The 16,209-nt window shown below is 37.0% G+C and overlaps 1 protein-coding gene across 1 annotated transcript in view; it reads left to right on the top strand.

Moving 5' to 3' along the window:
• The first annotated feature begins 9,006 nt into the window (after nucleotides 1-9,006).
• AADAT (aminoadipate aminotransferase) overlaps nucleotides 9,007-16,209 on the top strand; it is a 64,122-nt gene continuing 56,919 nt past the window's right edge. The window contains exon 1 of the mRNA XM_057419005.1: nucleotides 9,007-9,012. The gene's annotated coding sequence lies outside the window, so the exon portion shown is untranslated. The remainder of the gene's footprint in view (nucleotides 9,013-16,209) is intronic.

Raw genomic sequence — 16,209 nt, 5'->3', positions numbered from 1 at the left:
TGGAATCCTTAACTGAACAACTTAATATTCTAAAGCCAGCCATGCTGTTAACATTAATGAGCAACTTTTGACTTGAGAAGTATTTCACCCTTTCACTGAAAATTTGGCTCATTGACTTCTTGCTTCAATACAGTATAATTACTGCTTACAGGAAGATCTAGTAGACAAGAGATCAATTGGTTTAAAGTCCATGGCAATATTGACACTCACCTCTGTGGACAGAATTTCATCCTGAGTATGACAAATATTTTCAACAATTGTTAATAGATCAAAAGTACCCTGAAGAAAAACTGAGTTCTGTAATTAAATATAATCAACTAAACTGATTTCAATCAATAAATTAAATGTAATTAAATCAACTAATCTCCATGAAAACCAAAAATACCACCACTTGGGAACTCAGAATACTGGTGTTTTACAACCTGTGGGGGAGGTCAGAGGGGGACAGCCTTTGGCATTCTGGTTGCTGCTCCACTTCAGCTTCCCAGAAGACAAGCATTTATAGCTAAATACCAACCTCAATCATATTTGCATATCACTTTTCTTAAAACATCCTTTCAAACTCTTCTTCCAAGATGAAATTCACCTTTTATTTTCTGCCTAAACTGAATACTATCAACAGTCATGTGCACTTATAAAATGTGTGGTTTTATGACAATGACTTGGACATCTCTGATTTTACAGGTCACAGGATACAACTGGACCATTGCTAATGAAAAGAAGTTATCCATTGATGCGATTCACAGGTAAGGACATTCTCCATTATCTGCCATAGCCATTATCCCAAAGTGAGTGAACCATCATCTGGCTACTCGTTTTCCCTAGAGAGAGGCATTCTGACATCCATGGCTGCACTATAGGATCATACATCCAGAGACTGAAACACATTGGAACAGAGCCCTTGATATTTCTGCTTTTTAAATTCATCTTCTAATACTTTTTCTCCACTTAGCAGCAGAACATGCCATTGACTTCATAGAACTTCTCACTGAATACACCACCATCTTTTCAGAGCGCAACTTGTCTACAATTTTTTCCACCACCCTCCGCTGCAATAATATGTGCTTAAGGAACAGCTTTCAACATGGGAAAACATACTAAGCAATTTAGAAGCCAAAAGGTGTTTCCTCTATAAAATCGATCTAGCATAGTTTAGAATTTGTGGGGAAAAATCCCATTTTCCTGCCATGCTACCACAGTGAGATGGAAAGCACCAGGTTAGCATTCTGTTTTCAAAATAAATCCAGAAGTGATAATGTAAAAGATATGAAAAGATTTAGATGTTAAATATCTATGTAGATTTTTATTTGTCTCAATGTAGATCATAGAATGATTTTGGTTGGAAGGGACCTTAAAGACCATCTAGTTCCAACTTCCTGCCATGGGCAGGGACACCTTCCACTAGACGAGGTTGCTCAAAGCCCCATCAAACCTGACCTTGAACACTGCCAGGGGTGGGGCAGCCACAGCTTCTCTGGGCAACCTGTGCCAGTTCCTCACCACCCTCACAGGGAAGAATTTCTTCCTAATGTCTAATCTACATCTCCCTTCTATAAATTTAAAGCCATCCCCCCTTGTCCTGTTACAACATGCCCATAAGATGCTCCTCATCAGAATCTGAGAATTTGGCACAGAAAAGCCATAAAATAGAAGGTCAAACTTCTGCTGAGTTACATGAATCTGCAACTGTGGGATTATGCATTTATGCATACTAACACTGTACAAAAAGCATTTGGTGAGCCAGATTCAGAACTACATTATTACATTGTCATGCCAGAGGATCAAGGAAGCAGTGGTATAAAATTCAAGATCCCTTGACTTTTCTTCATGCACCAAGACAAATATGATTCCAAAGTGGAGACTGAAATGTTTGAAACATCCCAAAATACACAACTTCAAACCTCTCAGAAATTAGCTTAATGTTTGTCCTTAAATGGAGCAATTCACAGGCCATATTAATCTGAAACCAAAAGAACTTTCTGTCCACAGAGATGCCATGATAATTAACGGTAATGAAGAAAGGACTAGCCATAAGCAGGAAAGAGATTTCACATCTGTCTCTTTATAACTTGCTTATAGCTATCTTGTTTATAGAAGCAGCAGCAGTGAGCTGATTTAGAACTAGCAGATGCAGCAATTTTTATTTTTATCTTTTTTTAAACAAAAAGTATGGGAGAAAAGTTGTGACATTTGATATCTTGCATTTTAAAAGCACTTCACTAGTATGTAAGAGGGAATACAGATTAGAAAAGAATGTACCCAATTAGTACTATAATATTAAATAACAGCCTTACAAATAACAGCCTACATTATTTTAGGTGAAAGCAATGGAGGAAAACACTAAGTATGATCTTGTAGCTATGATTTTTTCACTTTTTATTGGGTACATAAAAAAAAATTACTTCTAAAAAGGCAACACATAAGAAGCAAGGAAAGATCTCCATCTGTCATGCTTTAATTCTAATCTAGCTCTAATTATTCCCTTCTTTGAAAGAAGGAAAAAGTCTTGACAAAACAACATGTGAATTAAAGTTGTCAGACAGCCTATGGTAGCACAGTCCATATGAAAATATGTACCTTGGCAGTTTTAGACTGTGCCATTTTGCTTAGCCCTTCATCCTGCTGCTACTTGGTTCCCCCAGAGATAACGTTCCCTTGTGTTGCTGAAATTCCAGATTCTCCTCTGTAACATCTCCAGTTGCAAAAAATCACTAATGTGTCCTAATCTCAGAGTCTCAGATTCAGCTAAGTAGGTCATGTCATTCCTCACTGTAGCATATGATGTGATTGGACGTTCTTATGTTGGAACAAGAGTGAGCATACAACTACGAACCTGATGTCGGGTTTTCTAAGCAGTAGCATTTCAGCAGACAGCACCACACACTAGAACAGATCCTGTGCTCCCTGTATTTTGGTAGGATAAATCATAAGGACAAAATGGATCTGTTATGGACACTTACCACATTTAGTATTCATGCAGTTTGTGAATCAAATTAGGTGTTTAGGAGTGACACTCTGATACATTATTTATGGACTGTGAAAATAATGACCATTTGAAGGACCACAGGGTAATTATATAATAGGATGCACAAACAATTTGGGTTTAGCCTGACGCCTTTACCTTTCCTTAAGCATGCTAACATGTAATATTCTTTGTCAGACATTGAATCACGCCAAGTATTAGGTTTTGTCCTTTGCTTAATGGCATCATCTGCCTCCTTTCTGAGAATGCGGTCTAGAACATCTCCATCCTTCTGCTTAGCTTGGCTTGGCTTTTTTTCTCTACCTTTATCTACAGCAATGCCTGTTATTCTATGATATCATGTCTTTCTGAAGTGTTTTCTGGGACATATTTTCAGCCCCAGAATACATAATTTCATTTCCTGCTGCAAGCCATTCTAGCTCAGACACATTTAGCAAGCATGTTCCCCTGCTGCACAAGCTGAGACACAAAGATCAGTCTATGTTCAATGTTACCAGTCCATATATCCTTTATTGTAACTTTAGTTATAGTGTGTTGTTTTCTGCATGACTGGGCAAATTTTTAAGCATGTAAGTTCCATTTGTTTTCAAGATGATAATTTCATCACTAGACAGAAAGGTTTATGGAAAATTTCTCACAACTACTTTGCTGCACAAAAGGCACCTTATTTCTCCTCAGGTATTTTCCATTCTTACCTTCAGGCTTCAGCACACCTATCTCGCACCTCACAGCTATCTGTCCGAAAACTGGGCACAGATTAAGACAGAGGTTTCTTTTATGATTTGTGAAATCCTCTGCATTATTTCTTACAAGATTCTTTTGATTAAATTATAAAATCCTTCTTAGGTTTAAGGATAACACTGTCCAAGATTTCCTCTGATTTTATAGCCTGATCTCACTCTTGAGCAGGCAAATTTTCATTTCTTTTCCCACATCGCACCAGGATGGTCTGGCAGTCTTTGTAACCACGTTGCTCCATTACAACATGGTTTCAAACAGGGGTTCCACCAGCCTCAAAAATTGTATACTTGACAAAGTCTCAAATATTTCAAAACATTTCCAAAGTTTATCCAACTTGTCCTTGAAATCCATCTCAGGAAACTATTTCCACAGACCATGGCATCATTCCCCTTTCTTTACCACAGTTTGATAACTGGATCGCATGTCATTCTCCTATTAAATGAATCAATTTCTATAACTTCACTGATGTAAGAGATTACTTTTATCCTTGATCCCTCTCCAATTGTCTGCAATGATTCTTGATTAAGATACTCTTTCCCACCCACCACTCCGTTTCTACTTCCAACCCTGACAATGGATAAGAAAACTCAAAGTCAGAACTAACACCAAAGAGGAGGCTTTACTCCACCCACAGGGAATCTAACATTCTGAAAAAAGTCAGAGAAGAAATTAATGTCTCTAGCCCCACAGCTGCTAGTGTTTCCAGCCAGAATGTTCCGTGCCAGTCAATACATACATAAATACCACTTTCGAATAAGCCTCCTTTAAAGAAAAGTAGCCAGCCAGGAAAGCTAAAAAAGATCTAGTACATCTTTCGGGCCCTGTTCCAATGCTACTCACCAGCACTACTTATGCAGCAAGAAGGAATGAATATGTCTGATTTGCCTCTGAGCAGATCTTAAACAGCTAAGAAGGGGCTTTCTGCTGGCACAGACTCCCCCACCCCACTTTGCTGGGGGCCTGTGCAACTGCCACCTTCCCACCTCCTGCAATTATACAATTTAATTTTCTTACTGAATCTCAACAACCAGCCCTTGAATGATATGCGATGCAAATTCCCTGTATTTCTATTGCCTCCAAGTAGGCAGAAGAAGTAGGAATGTTATTTATTTTTGCTGACTTTTCAATCTAAGAGGGGCTGTTGAGCAGTAAGCCTATCTTACACAATGCGTTTCAGCAGACAGTTGCAGCTTTTCAGCACAGAGCTGCACTTCAAATGTAGGTCAACAGAAGGTAAGACTGCATAGGAAGATCACTGCTAAGAAATTAAAGCTGACTAGATAGTCTTCACCGAGGTTTCTGAATTCTAGGTAACTAAATAGGATATTAAATTATAGAAAATAATGAAAGGACCATTAAAAGTCTGTGGATTTTCAGCAACAGAATTGCTTAGACAGGAATGTTTCACCATTAAGTATCTATTGCATTAAAGTCGGTAGCTAGCTACTTTTTTTAATCCTTTTCAATAGCCTGCTGTTGTTCAAACACCTTTTTTGCTGATCTCAGAGAGCTTAATTCATGCTATTGAACAGCAGCATAGAAAAGAGGCTGTCTGCCCTAGAAAATATGAAAAATATTGTCCCTTTCCTTAAGATAAATTGCAAAATAAGAAGGTTTCTCATCAGCTTTCACCTGAGAATAACTGATAGAAGTTAACCTGCGTATTCTGCTTCTACTTAATTATTCAACCTAAGAAACCCAGTTACTAAGCACGTATTCATTAAAAACAGTGGTAAAAGCTAGATACTTAAAGGGACAGCATCTCTACAACAGCAAAATGACTCTGACACATTTCTGAACGCCCACACACTTCGCTGCTACACTGGGGATATGCAACCAAGCAATCACTGTTTATGCTCAATGACTTAATGGTATTGGTTCATAACCTGAAATTCAAGTTCACTGATTAACTCCAAAAATCTCAATACATCAGAGTTCTATGTGTTATATGGAAACACTAGTATCTTTTTTCCAAGAATTGCTTTGTTTTTTTCCAGTTGAATGCTATAATCTAAGCAAGTACAACCTCTCATTATTTATCTACAATATAGAAAGTTTAAAACCACATGGATTTCCTACTTCTGAACAAAGAATTACACTCTACTGGTTTAAGTATATTCTATTAAGTTCAAGTTCTCTTCCTTGTTATATCACATTTACCCATAGCGAAGTGCTCACTACAAGGTACAACATGCCTAAGACAGAACCATCATAAAATAGCACTGGGAGCACTTTAAAGGGGGTGTCTAGGATATATGCTTGACCTAAACAAGGATCAAGAATACCTGAACCATTCTGACATGCATATCTAACCTCTTGCACCCCCCTAAGGGTCCAGACTGAATGGTGAAGCTCTTTCAATCCCTTTGTTTCACAGCTGATACCCAGAAATGTCATCCTGTTTAACTTAAATTCTCCTCACTGCAGTGTAAGTCAGTGATGAAAAACAGAGTGAAATGTTCAATGGTAGATAAATTGGAGGAAACTCTAAACTAAGAATTTGACATTTAACTTAGTAGGAAAACTTCACTTAATATCATTTAAGCAGTCTTGTGGTCCACAGTCCCCAAATGTAAGTCATGAACATGCTTCACTCCTGCAGATTTGTAGGCTTCTTGTATATTTGCCAGCATACTTGCTTGGACAAAACAAAATACATTTAAAATAAAATATTAATTCCTGAAAATCTACTAAAGAAATAGCCATAATTGTTCAACAGTAAAACGGTGATATAAGTTTATGATCCATATAGTCCTTCCTCTGAGTTCAGCAACGAATTTCAGCACATTGTTTAAACTGAAAATAGGTCATTGAAATATGTTCTTCATTCAGAAATTTTCACTGGAGCAGTTCAGATCAGACTGAATCTACTTAGACTCTAAATGCCACCAGACAGATGCAAAGAGAGAAATCCTGCATCAGTGTTTCTGGAAAGTAGACTGTTGTCAATTGGAAGTTTTTTCCCATGTAAGGAGGAACAAACACTTAAATCCAGAAGGCTTTCACTGCTTTCCTTTAGGAATAACTAATATTAAACATCATGAACAGTGAAAACTGGCAGTACAAAAAGAACTTAATATGCTACAGGATTTTAGCAAAAAAAGAAATTGATATACAGTCAGAACTTGAATTTTCCCTCAGAAAAAAAGATGTAACTAACATTGATTCTGGCAGTTTTATTAAGTGCTTTAGATTAAAGTCAGTGAAATTCTGCAGGTACCAGACATTTGTGTACATAGCTGTACACAGTTGCTGGCAGTATTTTTTGTTGTTTTAATAGCAGAATTAGATTTACCATTATTTCCAGCTCAGCTCTGGCACAAGCTATATGGCAATTGGGCTTACAGGATGGAAACATAAAAACACCTACAACTCTCTATCCAGCAGTGTTAATCCACACAAAGCCAAAAATCAATTTTTAATTAGTGAAATAGCTCGAGAAATCACGTTCTTATACTATGTGATCCTGCGGAAGTTAATAGCAAAGCTACCATTGACTTAAAGTAAATAAAGTTGAACTTGGCATTTTCAGGCCCTTTCCCAAAAAATTTCTCTAAGGCTAAGTCTCAAGGAGCAAAAACCTGTATGTGCTTTTTTAAGTCACGTTTACTCAGCTGAATGAGTATGATATGATTGAAAAGCACTGTTTAGGAGAAGGCTAGAAAATCTGAAGCCATGTGTTAGCTGGCTAAACTAAAGAAGATCCTATTTACTCATATTAAATTCATTCAATTGAGCTCACAAGAGTGAAGGACACGCGCCTATTTGCTTATGAAGACATACCCTAACTGTGTAACAGTGGCATGTCATGTTAATTCACTGGAAGACAAAATGACAGAAATGCAACACAGAAAGTGATAACTTATACACTGTATCTAGAAGACTAGTCTAGTCTGCTATACAGCCATATTTTATTTTTTATCAGCATTTCACAGTGCACAGCAAAACACAAGCTGTGATGAATAAGGGAGTCTACAGGCTATTTATAATTTTGGTTCAAGAGAATTTCATGCACTTTTAAAATTATAAATCTTACTCTACTCACAGAATTAGTGGACTGCATTTATAACTTCATTTTGGATCAGGAATTTAAAGAGTAGCAATATGACAAAAGTAATATATTAAGATACAAATAAGAAGTTATTTTAGCAAAATTAATTGCAGTAATAAACCACAGCAGGTAACTAAGACACAATATTTTTCTATTTACAGTTAAACACCCAGCAGTTTTAGCAAAAAAGGCTACCTGACTTGGAGGAGAAACCACATGTACGAAAAAAGATAAGCTTCTAGGGAATAAATATTTTAGTAATTCAGACTACATTTATAATAGTAATAAATGGTGAAGAAGCAAAAAAAGCATACACAGGCTTCTACCACTTGTCTGGATTTATGTGTGTCCTGTACCAGCTGTACTTGTTTAGAATATCTTTTTGCAAAGAGACAGAAATATTTATTTTCAATTTTCTCTATTCTACTGAGAAATACACAAAAGAGTAAGCAAAAGCTCTGGAAAACAGTGTGCTTCAGTAACTAAGATATTGTAAGGAAAGGATCAGCACTGGCCCTAGAAGCCTGAGCAATTAGACTTCCATTTTCCTACTGAGGTAGGAGGCAGAGCACATGAAGGGCAAGTGGCAGGGGTCAGAAAAAAAGAGATAATGCTGGAACATTTAGGTACCTAAAGCAAAGTACCAAGCCTACATACATACAGGTGCTAAATGCAGGAATCTGCCAAGAATTTTTTCTGTTCAACCATACAGTGTGGAGGCCCAGATATAACAGAAATAAACCTTTATTAGGAGAAGGAAAAAAAAAAAAAAAAAGAAGGAAAAGAGAAAAGCTTAAAGACACTATTACTCATATTCAAGACCTATCAGAGATACAATGCTAGTAAACAGACTATGGATTTAATCCTGTATTAGAAAGTCCTCGTTCTTTTTTTCCCCTCCATCTCCAATATCTTTAAAAGCAGGAATAAGTCCACAGAGGATTAATGTTACCATTAGGGGTATTTTATCCAGGGAGGCAGTCAAGAGTAAAGAAAGGAAGAACTGGCTTTTTCCCTTCCCCCTTTCCAATCTCAAAGAAGAGAAATTGTATCAAGTAACTGAAAATCTTAAAAACAAAAAAAAACAAAAAAACAAGCAAAAAAACCCACAAAACCAAAACCCAACAACAAACAAAAAAACCCAAACCCAAACACAACAACAATTTCAGAAAAATCTTTTAGAAAAAACATCCTTTTGAAGTGACAGGACACAACTCTTTTCCCCAGAGTCAAGAACCACTATGGTCAAGGCACACAGACTTGAGCTGCCTAAGGCATTATCCACAGCTTTGCTACAAACATTTGTGCACCGATGCCAAAGCATTTATTTCATCTATCCATTTCTATTCACAACCCAAGATATTCCTCAGAGTCTGCTAAAGGGAAATTTCAAGCCCTGTCTTACAACAATGAACTTGCAGCAGTTGAAGAGTTCATGTGAGATGGATGTGGGCTGGGGTTTAGAGGGTACAAAAAATAAGTAAAATTAAAGAAAAAAAAAACACAAAAGGAAAACATTTTTACGTGAGCTTTTGTACAAAGAGACATTGAATTTGTTTTGTAAGAATGACAAGGCAAAGCTGCTGTTACTCTGGTTATACCAATACCTAAAAAGAGTCACTTTATTTAACTGTTGTAATATTAAATCAGTGGACCCTACAAGACATACCATAAGGCAACTTGTCTCTGTTGTTGTACATCTAAATTAAAAATGTATTAACTCATATAAAACCAGTACAATGGTCTCCACTTTTGTGGTAAGTATGCACTGTTCAATAGCACATAAATATTTTTGGTCCACCATTACTTACTGCAAGGAAGACAGTGTTCCAGACGTTAGCACTTCCTTATAATCCATTGGTCACAACTGATGATGCTTGAAAGGGAAACAGTTACAGAAGCTCTACTTCACAGATAGGTATTGCTGTTAAATGATGCATATTAAGTACCTCTTATTTTCATCATCAAAACAGAAAACACTGAGGTGAGAAACTGATTCCTGTGCCAGGAGACAGAGTTACAGAATCATAGAATGGTTTGGGTTGGAAGGGACCTTTAAGATCATCTAGTACCAACCCCCCTGCCATGGGCAGGGACACCTTCCACTACACCAGGTTGTTCACAGCCCCATCTAGGCTGACCTTGAACAGTTCCCGTGCAATGGGGCATCCACAGCTTTCCTGAGCAGCCTGTTCCAGAGTCTCACCACCCTCACAGTAAAGAAGAGGCATTTCAGATAATGGCCATACACACCCAGTTCTAGAGACTGGTATTTCTCAGAGCCCTCGCTATACAAACAGGCCGTTAAGCCTAACAGTGTTCTAGCACGTACACATTATCACATTTCTTGACATTATTTAGCATGGCAGATTAAGATAGCAGGGGATGCAAAGCTAAGAAAATATGTATCGACACCAGTAGGAATAGTTACATTATAGCAAGCTGTAACGTGACAATTCCTATTTATAGCATTCTTTAAAAAACAGCTAACAACATTTTGTATTCAGTCTAACCTGAAATATGTTTTTTCCTAAAACATATGGTACTCTTAAGGTAACAAGTCACTGTCATATAGCTTTAAATCTGGGTTTCTAAGTTACATGCTTAGCTCTTCAACTCCTCCTTGGGACCTGAATCTCTTCTATAATAGTAAAAAACAAGGAAATAATTTCCTTTATAAAATTTTAAAATTAAGTAATTTGAACTGAAGTAGTGAAGACTGTGTATGTTACATAGGCTGTGTACACCATGCAATTTAGCAGCAAGAAAGCTATTCTATTTCCGCAGCTTTAACGATTGCTGGCTCCATTATCTCCTTTGTTATTGCTGGTTAAATAATACCCAGTGCTGTATCTGTAAAAGATACAGTAGTACTGTATTGGATGAGGAAAACTTGAAATGTTCTCTTCAAAATTAACTGAAGATGCATGGAGTAAACAACAATTTAAAAAAATAATCTATAAATAGACATTGGGCTAATAGTTATTACATTCAATAATTTAGCATGATATGCATGGCAGCTTCGACCTCCAAAATAATTTAGCGCCTTGAGCTGAGATTAAATGCAGAACATTAATTTTTCCCTCTGGCTGTCAAGCCAACCAAGAGGCCCGTCAAATCCATTTAAATTAAGCCTGCATCATGTAATGATATTAAAGGGGATAAAATATTAATATTGGTCTGTGATAGAACACTGGACAAAATAGCTGCAGTAAGGCAGCTTCAATTTAGTCCACCAACAAGAAGTCTTTATGCAGAAAGCAGGATTTAAAGGTCTGAAGGAATACATATTTGAGTTTATAGGATATGCTCATTTATAAAATGCTTCTGATTTTCAATTCCTGAGAATAGTTATTACGTAGGAAAAATATGGTTCCAAATTTAATCCTACTGATGTAGAGAAAAATAAAATATTGGACCACAGTCGCTCATAAGCAGATGTTACTTCAGTGATAACAGTATGGCTGTATCCATTTATTGCCAGTAATGAATTTTCTTCCTTCAGCTGGAAGTTGATAAATGTCATGCAAAACTTCAATATTTCATGATATAAACATGGATTGAAAGGGCAGGTAGACTCCCAAAGACAAATAACTTAAATATTTAGGCCACAGGTGCTTTATCAGAACTGTAGGGCTTATGCTGTCAGTACAGAACTACCTCAATAGTAAGATGGAACAAATTAAAACCAAGCCTGTGCAGTTTCCCACAAAAAAAAAAAGAAAAACAAACCTTGAAACCTGCAGATTTAGACATGATAAATGGGATTGGTTATATTTACTTTCAATATCACATGCATACAGAATGTATTCAATGTGGCATCCTTAATCTCCATTGCAGTTACCCTTTTTTAATCTTTAACTTTCCAGATCCTTTACTTTTCTAAAGTTGGGATTCCAGCAAGAATGCAGACTTAAAAATTTATCCCATGCCAGCTAAATCCAGAGACAATACTGCACATTGCAAGCTTGTAAAAACATTGCTGGTAACTGTCAAAAACTGGATCAAGGCTCACGTTCCTATTTAAGAATAGTTTTCTCTTAGCAGTTATTATTTTTTATTACATTTTTTTTTTTATATGACGGTATGCTTCTATATAATGTAAAATCTCAGTTCCAAAAAGAACTGAAAAATTAAACTGTAATGCCCTCATCTTAATACACTTAATTGCAAATGCAGGGCTGCACTGGGGTCACTGAAATCTTGCGTATGTGCATAATTACTATACAAAGCACTTCATTGAAAACATGGATAGGGTCTGCATTAGCTTTAAAAAAAGCAGCACAGAGCAGGATATGCAAAGCAGGTAGCAGGCAAGGGAAAAGGTTGAGAGTCACCAATGCAGAGCAAGCACAGGCGGATGTCTGGTTGGGCTTCGAACCCTATTTGTGGCATGGCTCTAAGTTATCTCCCAGATACAGTTTCTTGAGCAAAGCCTGTCCATTAAGACTAGTTGAGTTTGTTAGTTATGTTGAACTGAAAATTACTAACTTTTTAAGAGACTAAACCATTGGGCTGTCTGTTATTCCTAAAACATTGCACATTCAATGCAAGCTTATTCAGTCTTAACATTACAGGTTCTGAACTGATAGATGAGACAGCTCAGGGTAAGCTGAGTAACTGACCTGTTCTTAGTGGGCATGCTTAAATGGCTGCTGTAGAACATTCCCCAGTGTTCACTAGATGTACCATAACCTGTAACAGTTGTCATACTAGCTTTCTTTTCAGTTCATGCATACTGCTCAAAACACATGGCATTCATATGCTATATCCATGCAAACCCCTCAACAAATCCTCTCTCACACACAGGAAGAATGTAAGATAAGTGGCTCACTGTGAGTCGAAGGCAAAAAATTTACACCTGAGCTCACAGTTTTGATCCAAATTCTAATATCTACCAAAAGAGGTCTAGACTACACTAACTTGAGTGCTGCAAGACCAAAGCAGTTACAACTTTGTCTCCATGTTCCTCTAATGAAGGAAAGGCTTGACACTATTACATTTTGGAAAACAATGGCTGCTAGAAAACCACCCTCTTCCCACTGTTTTCATGAGATAGGGTGTAGCTCACAACTTACTAAGAATCCTCCTTGAAGTTACAAAAGAGCATTCCAGCAGAAAACACACTGATGCTTATAAGAGACTAGAGTGAAACTAAATAACCTGCATCTATTTTTCAAAGCAACTGCAGTTTCCATTTCAAGGCTGATGAAACTGATAAATATTGAGAGAAGTGCAAAGAACTACAGAAGTCTACAAAAGTCAGCAGAAAAGTGTTGGGGTTTGTTATTTGTTTGCTGATAACATTCTTTCATTTTTATTTTTTAAGCTGACTGTTCATTTTTGCTCCCCTAAAATGGACATTTTAGGGGCAGTTCCACTTTGACTTGGCTTACATTTGAACACCAACACTTGGTCTCCAAGAGCACTCTCCCAATCCCAGTGCTATTCAAGAGAAGCATAAAGCTGCTCAGTGTTTCCTGGCATATCTCAGTTTGCACCCTGAGTGCCAAGTTGTGTGCCCAAAAGCCACTCAAAAAGGACTGGCAGAACAGAACCACAAGCTGCAAAACACAGCATTTTGGCCGCACAGAGCATGGAATCAGCAAATTGCAATAAATCACCTGGTGAAAGACTGGGTTTAGTCTCAAAGTTTAGCAAATTCATGAGTTTACATTTTTTCATAACAAAGTCCTGCCATACTCAGTCTTGCAATGTTTACAGGAGGTAGAGAATTGGGTTTTTGCCCCTTCTTCTGGATGATGTGAAATAGGTCTTGCCTTGCTTTATATCCTGGATGATTTCTGTGCATTTTAGTTTGTCTGTTCAGGTATTACAGCAGGTTCATCACTAGGACACCTCTACACACTAGTAGAATGTTGACACGTTGCTATTCCTTTTTTTTTTTTTTGCAGAGGTAAGACAGGAGCATACTTTTAGAATTTTTTTTTGTTACACAGACATTGGAAAAATAACTTTTTCAAGTGTTTTATACCAGGATAACTGAAGGTAGTGAATCTGCAGCTGTCCAACTGTATCAGCTCTAACATCACATCAAGTGTCCTCTTAAGAGATTTGGGTTTTTTCCGTGATCTATTGCAGAATTTTAGGTCAGTTGGATACCACAACAAACGCCTCCTTGGGCTAATTGCAGCTAGGTGCTTTGAAGCAAAGAATCAGAACCTCAAATATGACCTCACATCAGAGGAGTACTAAGGACAATATCTCCAGGACAACAGCTCATCATTATATGGGACCAAAGGAAACAGCTACTGCAATTAAAACAGCTGAAACTTTTCTGAACATACCTGAAAGCAGCAACCATCATACAGCATGACAGATTATCATTATGTTTTCTTTTATTCTTCTCTTCACTATGAAATTAAATCCCAAGAGACTTGGAACTGGCAAAAAGCAAAGGACCAACTTCAACTGTAGTAGCTGGGAGCCACATCACTTGGACTCATACAAGGCCAGCACAGGTAATCTGTCCCTTCTGTGGAGAGGATGAGCAGGAAATCAAAATTCCTCTAATCTGAAGGCAGAAAGGCAGGAACAAATAGCTTTATCTGTGACTTTAATTAGTATCACTAGATGTAAATAATCCTTACCTTTTAGTTTACCCCATACATATAACCCTAGGCTAAGGAAACAACAAAACACAAACACAGCGAGACACTTCTGTGTCTAACAATGTAAATGAACCACTCTGGGACATTTTTATAATATTTTATAACTTAATCACTCTAGAACATCACATTTTATTAAAAATTGTTCAGTTTATTGGAAAAAGTCTCTGCTTTGGAGAAATGGTAGGATCTGAAACAAGTATTGAAGAACAAGAATGGCAATAATGGAGGGAAGCAGACACAAGCAAACCAGAACAGCTCTCCACATGGAGTGATATGTCTTGCTTCTAGCTAATCCTCCACTTTTCTGACAACAAATAATGATCTAAACTGAACTTCAGATTGAACTACCTGAGGATGACTTGCACCTGCTGATCAGTTTTGAAACATATCCTTTAGGCCTTGATTCAACGAACAATTCCAATATCTGCATGGTATCAATCAAGGAATTATATGACTTGAAGTCATACCTTTGGAAAAGGTCAGCAACAAATATCAAATTATTCTAGCTGTCACAATTTCATAATGCTATCAATATAAAACTGAAGTCAATAGCTTATGATCCTCAAATGAGTGCTTTCCCCTGATGTACTACAAAAAGGATTACGACATACATGACAGTAAAACTTAAGAAAGGATCGTTAACCATCCCTTGTCCCTAAAATGGAAGGGAACATCTGTTGAGTACAGGGACATTTAGACCACTGAGCTCTTTGAATGCTTATTTTAGTGCAGCAGAAAATCTCTATCTACTCCACACATTAGAAAAAACTCAAAATCTACTCTAACCTACACTAACCTTCACATACTTCACTACCACTTAAACCTGTTCCATAATATACCTAATTTATTAAGTCACTATTGTAAACTTTGAGAACACATACTTGCCTTGAGGAACATAACTTCACATATTTTGAACCAGTCTTGCTCTTGAGTTTTTCAGCAAGACACCTATTACACCCCAGTATACCCCAATGTTACATATTCTTGTAGTCCAAGCAATTATATTTTTTATCAGACATGAAGTCTTTGACAGAAGGAGACAGATGCTGTTTCATGCTACTTTATTAATGGGACTACTCTGAAACATTTGGACTTTTGGTTCCCCCTACCAAATGAAAAAAAAAAAAAAATGGCTCAGCTTCAGTTCCTGTACAGGCAGTGGTAAAAAAAAACCAAACAGTGTGCTTCCAAACTTCCAAACACAGCACTTCACTTACAGATAATCACAAATGTTTTGTAGAAAACACACTCCTTTTTTTCCCCCCCGCCATAGGTATAGATTTCTTAAGTTCAGGGTTACTGAGCCCAGCATTTTTTTCCCTCAAGGTTATATTAAATATGACAGACTGGATATCATAGATGTGGATAATTTCAGTCATAAGGTGTTTTCCCGTTGCTCACTAATTGCAGTTGATTGGGATCATCTATTAAGATTCCACTCTGTAGACTCCATACATAAAATTTTCAGTTCACACAACACTGTTTCCTGTCTTGTCTTCCTTTCTGTTCATTTCTTTAATGAGATATTAAAACACCTTGGCTAAAGTAATCAGTATACTACAAGCTTTTAAGTGTTTTATACACCTTCAGAATACTGCATACTCATTTGGGGTCTCTAGAAAAGCAATGTTGTTCTGTTTAACTCCCTAAAAATAGCAAACCCTTCTAAGTAAAGACTTGCAACCTCTGAATTACTTTCCTAACAAAGAGTCCTAATTTCATCTAAAATTCTGCTTTCAGTGCAAATGCAGATCTTCACTTCCATTTAGCACTTTTTACCCAGTTAGTCCATTTGTCTTTGC

This window comes from Pezoporus wallicus, unplaced genomic scaffold (assembly GCF_028554395.1).
Source record: "Pezoporus wallicus isolate ANWC-B61680 ecotype Strahan unplaced genomic scaffold, APGP_CSIRO_Pwel_v1 contig_2384, whole genome shotgun sequence".
Taxonomy (NCBI): Eukaryota; Metazoa; Chordata; class Aves; order Psittaciformes; family Psittacidae; genus Pezoporus; species Pezoporus wallicus.
This window is presented reverse-complemented; position numbering and strand designations above follow the sequence as displayed.